Source organism: Vombatus ursinus, unplaced genomic scaffold, assembly GCF_900497805.2.
Source record: "Vombatus ursinus unplaced genomic scaffold, bare-nosed wombat genome assembly UNPS02014801.1, whole genome shotgun sequence".
Lineage (NCBI taxonomy): Eukaryota > Metazoa > Chordata > Mammalia > Diprotodontia > Vombatidae > Vombatus > Vombatus ursinus.
Genome location: NW_020954579.1, coordinates 10,184,360 through 10,191,893, shown reverse-complemented (window position 1 = coordinate 10,191,893; position 7,534 = coordinate 10,184,360).

Sequence of the window (7,534 nt, the reverse complement as noted above, 5' to 3'; positions counted from 1 at the left end):
ATCAATATATAAATCTTAGACTGACACTGCAAAGGATGTTGAACTTCGAGTTGGACAGCAGGAAGAGTGTGGGGTAGCCTGCCTTTGGGAGAATGTGAAGTTCTTTTAATGATCCCAGAACTCTCCCTGGAACAGAGGCCCGTCTTCTTCTTTTTTTTTTTTTTTTAAATAATAGTATTCTTCCAGCGAGATTGCATAGCTGCAAGACATAGAATACTACGGTCTCGAAAGAATTAAAGTTGAGAATCTCTCAAAAGGAAGAGCTGCACAATGGATGTAAGCAGATTGGAACACACTACTAATGAGGGACTGCTCAGGAAAAACAGCATAAAGGATGTGATCTCAGAAATGTACGGCCTGAAAAAAGATGGGCTGGTCTCTGATCGCCTGGAGCACTGTTGTTGTTGTTTGTCCTTTGTCCTTGAAGAGAACCATGACATCATGTGGGTGATACCATGACATGCAAGTGAATTGGATTTAAGTGAGGGAGAGCAAAGCCTCCCTTTCTCCTGTGGGTCCATCTGGGTCCAATGGCCAGATATACATCAGGATCATCGGAGGATGGGGTGGAAGACCTTGGCCTTTTAAAGCCAAGATCTTTAGCAGGTGTGGAAAAGATTTAGAAGTTAGGCTTCTACAGCCGTGGAAATTCCGAGGGGGACTTTCAAGATCCCTCAGATAGTCCCTCAACCAATCAGAAAGTGCCCCAAACATTCTACAAAACCACTACTTCCTTAAGACAGAGCCCTAGAGGCTAAACTGGTTGCAATTAGTCAGGGTCAAGGACTGAGCAAAGGCTTTTCTCCACTGTGCTTGCTTAACTAGTTTACTGACTATTAACTGACACACGCTGAGGGCAGAGATAACCGCCATTTTTGAACACCGGAGGCATGACTGGGAGGAATAAACATGACAAGGAGTAACAGGGGATGGGCCATTCAGGAAGAGTTTAACCCAAATCTGATCCCAGCTCAAATAGGAGGAGTATGGATTTTACTCACCATTTAAAAGCCCGCTCTGCTTCCATATCGGTGCACACGTGCCATACTAGGATGTGGTGTGCCCGCTCGTGAGAAGCATAATAAAGGCTTTCCTTCACATACTCCTGTAGGAGATTTTTATTTCAGATTTTCTAATACAGGTCTCAGTTTGACTGAGGCAACACTCATTCAGTGATTAAGGTTAGGTTAAAAAAAAATGAGGCAAAGAATGGCCTCTTTAACCCAATCCAAGAAAAAAATAAATCAAACTGGGAGAAGGCCCTCTGGGTTTCTGGCTAAAACAGAAACAATTCCTATTTACTTTCACTCTGAGTCAATCAAGGCCCAAACTCGGACAAAGTTGGTTTGGCCTGGGACCTATTGTTGGCCAATCAGTGAGAGCCAGAGTGATTTGGGTTTAAGGCATGGTCCTTAAAAAGAAATCTAGCCTGTGAACCCCAAGATCTTTTGACGTTTCCAAAGGGAAAGAAAGAGAGAAAGAAAAAAAGGAAGGAAGGAAAGAAAGAAGGAAGGAAGGAAGAAAGAAAGAAAGAAAAAGAAAAAAAGCTGTATTGCCCAATTGGCCAGTTCTAGTTGGGTTCCCAATGAGGCAGCTCCTACAACTCACAGGGTTGTTATCTGTCCTTTGTTCTCAAAGAGGACCATGACATCATGGAGGTGATGCCATGACATGCAAGTGAATTAGATTTAAGTGAGAGAAGGCTGTGCAAAGTCACCAGCCTCATATTTTTCTCCAGAGTCATCTGGGTCCAATGACCAGATACACTTCAGGATGACTGGAGATGGCTCCTGCCTGGACCATTGGGAGGTTAAGTAACTTGCCCAGAGTCACACAACCAGAGATAGTACTTGAATTCAGATCTTTCTCATTCTGGGGCCAGGAAGACAAATTATGTCAATCCACTATGAGAATGCTATTTCTCACAATCCTTTTAAAAAGGCGAATTTCAGATGAACTGCTGATATTTTTTCTCTCCCTGGGGAAGATTAAAATATAATTAAAAGAAATATTGCATTTCAACCTTTATTGTTAAAGTTTTGTTGTTTCCTTTATGTTTTTAACACCTCACTGAACCCTCTGTGGGACAAAGAAAAACACTTAAGTCTACTAACAGAGCGAGGACATCCCACAATGCATAACTTGTTGAACATTCATTTTCCCTACCTCTCTAGTGTGAGGAGGAAATCCGTTCTCTAGCACTGAAACTGCTTATCCCAATTCATCAGATTGACTGCTTTTTAGTGTTATTTACATTCTGAAGTCACTGTGACTGCTTAGTGGTTTCTTTTACATCATGGTAGTCATTATTTATATTCTTCTCCTAAGTTATGCCTGCATCATTCTCCATCAGTTAATATGTCTTCCCATATTTCTCTGAATTCCCAGTATTCATTGTTTCTTATAGCACAATAATATTCCATTACATATATAAACTACAATTTATTTGGTCATTGCTCAATCGATTTATTTTGAAATTCTTGCTACCAGAAAGAATGCAGATATGACTATCTTGTTAAATACAGTAACTTTCTGTCATTGATCTCCATGGCATATAATTGAATTTTAATTACATAAAAATTGAGAAGGAAACTATCAGTGGGGTGTGTTCTTGTTTTCAGTAAATGCCACCACCATCAATAATGATAAAATAATAAATAGCAATGATAATAATAAAAATACAAATTAATAATAAATAGCAAATACAATATACCCACACTTTGAAGATCTCTAAATTCATCAGTGTGTGTATTCTCTCCATTAAACAAACCCTTACTCACAACCATCTAATCCAACTCATACACTAAAGGCATCCCCATTAAAACATACCAGACAAGTGGTGTCATCCAGATCAAATGAAATAACACTAATACATGTAAAATGCTTTGCAAACTTTAAAGCTTTATACAAATGCTAGCTATTATTATTGTCTATCATCTGTCCTCTGCTTGAAGACCCTTCATCTCAAAGTAGGTTATTTCATATTTGCACAGCTCTGGAAATTTTTCCTAATGTCAAGTCCACATTGATCTTTGTTTTGTTTTGTTTTGTTTTTTTTTGGTGAGGCAATTGGGGTTAAGTGACTTGCCCAGAGTCACATAGCTAGTGAAGTGTTATGTGTCTGAGGTTGGATTTGAACTCAGGTCCTCCTGAGTCCAGGGCGGGTGCTCTATCCATTGCACTACCTAGCTGCCCCTAAATTGATCTTTTCTACCCATTGCTACTGCTTCTGCCTCTTGGGGGGGCTAAACAGAACAATTTAGTCCCTCCAATATAATAGGAGATAGTTATCATGTCTCCCCACATCTTCTCTTCTTTAGGGTAAACAACCTTGATTCTCATATAACAATATAAGCAAAGACAAGGCAAAATTCTCTGTATTTGAAGGTGATCTGATGGTTTTCTTAGAGAATCTCAGAGTCAACAAAAAATAATTGAAACAAGGAATAACATCTGTACACTAGTAGATCATAACCTGCCTATAATTTAGTGGGTGGTCTTTGAGATAGACTGCTTGTGGTTGAAAATTTCATCATCTTACAGTCAACTTTGTGATCATAAAATCATACAACCTAGAATGTCAGAAGTGGAAAAGACCTAGAGATCATCTATTCCAAACCCTCTCACTTCATATATGAGCAACTTTAGCTAGGCTCATTTGTCAACAAATTTCAAGCCCAATGTTATAGCTTGGTGTCATAGCTAACACTTCACTGGCATGAACTCTTTAAGAACTGAGTCACCACGGTGCCAAGATGGATGAGCATTCTAGCTATCAGTCAAAAAGTGTGCTACATGCCATGCTAAACGTGGGGGGGGGGGGGGGAAGTGGAGGATACAAAGAAAGACAAAAAAAGGTCCCATTTGTCAGGATTACATCTATGTCATCCATCTAAAATCATCATCAGCCGCTGTCCCTCTGATTGAAGGGTGGAGCCATGAACTCTAAAACCTCCATTTAATAGGAAGGATAGCTCAGTACAATTATTTTAACATTTCTCTCCTGGCTAAACAACTTTGGAGCTTTTCCAACTTTTCTACCATATCCCAGGAAGCTCATTAATGGGAAAACTTCATCTTGCAAGATCCTATCAGCCTTGGTACTCCTCTTCATCACCACCCTCCTTCCCTTTGATTAGAGGGTGGAGCCATGAACTCCTTTTGGATGTTGTTTTCAGTTTTCTTTTGTATGTTGTCTTTCCCATTCGATTGTAAGTTTCTTGAGGGCAGGGACTGTCTTTTTTTTTAATTTGTATCTCTAGTCCTACAACAGTGCATATGCTTAATAAATTTTTATTGACTGACTGAATTTTCTACATCTGAGAGGCACCCATACAGTCTAGCACTTAATATTTCCTCTCTGCTCAGCCAAAAATTCTCTCCAATATTCCAAAAAAACCAGTATTTGTGTTCTGTAAAAAGAGTGTTAGATTAGATAACCTATTTCCTTCTAGCTCTAAATCCTGTTTCCAATGACTATTAATTATATAACTCACATTTGTTATTACTTTATAAAATGAGACTTATTCAAATCTATAAGAATACAAGTCATTCCCCAACTGATACATGGTCACAGGATATGAACAGGCAGTTCTCAGATGAAGAAATTAAAGCCATCTATAGTCATATGAAAAAATGCTCTAAATCACTATTGATTAGAGAAATGCAAATCAAAACAACTCTGAGGTACCACATCACACCTGTCAGATTGGCCAATGTGACCAAACAGAAAAATGATAAATGTTGGAGATGTGTGAAAATTGGAACACTAATGCATTGTTGGTGGAGTTGTGAAATGATCCAACTATTTTGGAGAGCAATTTGGAACTATGCCCAAAGGGCTATAAACATGTGCATACTGTTTGACCCAGCAATAGCACTTCTAGGTCTATTTCCCAAAGAGATCACACAAATGGGAAAAGGATGCACATGTACAAAAATATTTATAGCAGCTCTTTTTGTGGTGGCAAAGAATTGGAAATTGAGGGAATGCCCATCAATTGGGGAATGGCTGAACAAGTTGTGGTATATGAATGTAATGGAATATCATTGTGCTATAAGAAATGATGAGCATGTGGACTTCGGAAGAACCTGGAAAGACTTGTATGGGCTGATGCTGAGTGAAGTGAGCAGAACCAAGAGAACGTTGTACACAGTTTACAACCACACTGTGTGATGACTAACTTTCATAGACTTAGCTCTTCTCAGCAATACAAGGATCTAAGATATCTCCAAAGGTCTCATGATGGAAAATGCTATCCACATCCAAGGAAAGAACCATGGAGTTTGAATGCAGATTGAAGCATCCTATTTGCTATTCTTTTCTTCTGTTTTGTTTTGTTTTCTCTTTCTGGTGGTTCCTCCTATTGGTTCTAATTCTTCCTTATAACATCAATAATGTGAAAATATGTTTAATAGGAATCTATATGTATAGCCTGTATCAGATCGCATGCCATGTTGGGGAGGTAGGGTGGGAGGGAGGGGGAGAAAAATTTAAAACTCAAAAGCTTATGGAAGTGATTGTTGATAAATCAAAATAAATTAATTTTAAAAAATAAAATGAGACTTATTATTAATACCTTTTAGTTTGTATCAGTCATTTTTGTACATACCCTGACAAAATGAGCTACATTCTGTCCTTGTAGTCACCTACCTCCCTGACAAGGAGAGGAAGGTAGTATCATAATCTGTTTCTAATATCAAGAATGGTTATTTTTACTACTCAGAGTTTAGTGTTCTTTTAATGTTCTTTTCATTTAGATTATTGTCATTTTGCATATTGCTCTGTTTTGCTTATTTCATTCTGCATCTTGTATATAAATCTTCCCAATTTTCTTTGATTTTGTTTTTGTTAATTTTTAAAAACTGTATAATACTATTCCATTACATTTATGTGGTACTTTAAGATTTCCCATCAACATCAAGGTACACAGTACAAACATAATATACTCACTTTACAGATGAGAAAATTGAGGCTCATGATGATCCATTGACTTGCACACGGCCATATTGCTAGTAAGTGTCGAAATCAGTTCTTTACTTGTCTTTTCCATTGACACTTGAAATTGATAGATTAAAAAAAAAAGCTTATACCATATAATAACCCTGAAAGGGCTGATCTATTCAACCCCTTAACTTTACATTTGAGGAAACAAAGTCACCAGATGTGACATGGAGACATAATAGCAGGACTAGCACTAGAACTCAGGTCTCCTATCTCCTACTTCAATTCTTTAGGTCCAGAGATGTCTCGAATGAACTTCTAAAAGTCACACAACTAATTTGGAGGAAACCAGCACTAGATTCCAAATCTCCTCCTTTCTAATTCGATTTTCTGTCTCTTTTACAACTTACTCTTCTGAATCCCCTGACTCTTTCTTTTCTTACCTTGACTCCCAAATTGACTTGGCTTCAATAACAATTCATCCAATATTCATTGAAATACCAGGCACTGTAAGAGATACAACATTTAGTTAAGATGTGATCCCTACCCTAAGGAAACCTAGTAGGGGTATGTGATACATACATACACAATTAACCATACTCAAATGAATTTGTATATGTATTTGGGAGTTCCTTCCAGTGATACTGATCACAACCTATGTATGCCTACCTATCTTGTGCAGCTCTTGTCCATGTTCTCCCAAAAGTTTGCCACAGGGAATCCTCTCAGGAAACTATGACAAAAACGTGGCAAATATGTAAAAGATATAATGTGCTATGTAAAGTTGGAGGGGGAATTGTAGGGGAAGGGATTAAAAAAAGGTTTCCTGGTGGTGGCATTTGAACTGAGCTTTAAGTCATGGGTTAAGATTTCATTTGGGGGCAGTGAGAGGGCATTGCATGCACAGGGAACAGCATGAACAAAGGTGTGGAGGGTTGTATTAAAGTTAACAACTACTTTAGTTTGACTGGAGCTTAGGGCATATGGAGGAGAATAGTCTAAGATAAAGCTTCAAAGGTAGGGGGTGTGTGTCAGATTGTGGAGACCTTCAAATGACAAGCTGAGGGTTTTGAATATTATTTTATAGGCAATAGGTGCCATTGGAGAGTTTGAGGCATACAAATCCTGGCATAGGCATGATTAGTGTGTGGCAATAGTATGAAGGATGGATTGGAGGGGGAGGAAGGAGGAGAAGGACGGAGGTGGGAGGACCTTTAGCAGACTGTTGCAGGTGGTAATGAGGGCCTGTATTAGGGTGGTGGCAGTCTGAAGAGAGAGATGGGAGACATTGCAGAATCTAAGGGACTTGGCAGGGTGTGAGCGAAGAGGAGCACTTCCCAATTTTCCTGTCAATGCCAGTGACACCGTCATCCTTCCAGTTCCTCAGTTGTCTTTCATACCTCGCCTTCCTGTATCCTTGCATCTACAGCTATATCATTTAGGTCTATGTATCAATATTTCTGCTACCTAGCCCTGCAGTGTCATCTCAGGGATTCACCACGTCCATAGTATCCAACCTAGCTCAGTCCCTTGTCCTCCTTTCCCCCCTCCCCCTCCATTGACTTATGGCTGAATTGTTGCAACATCCTT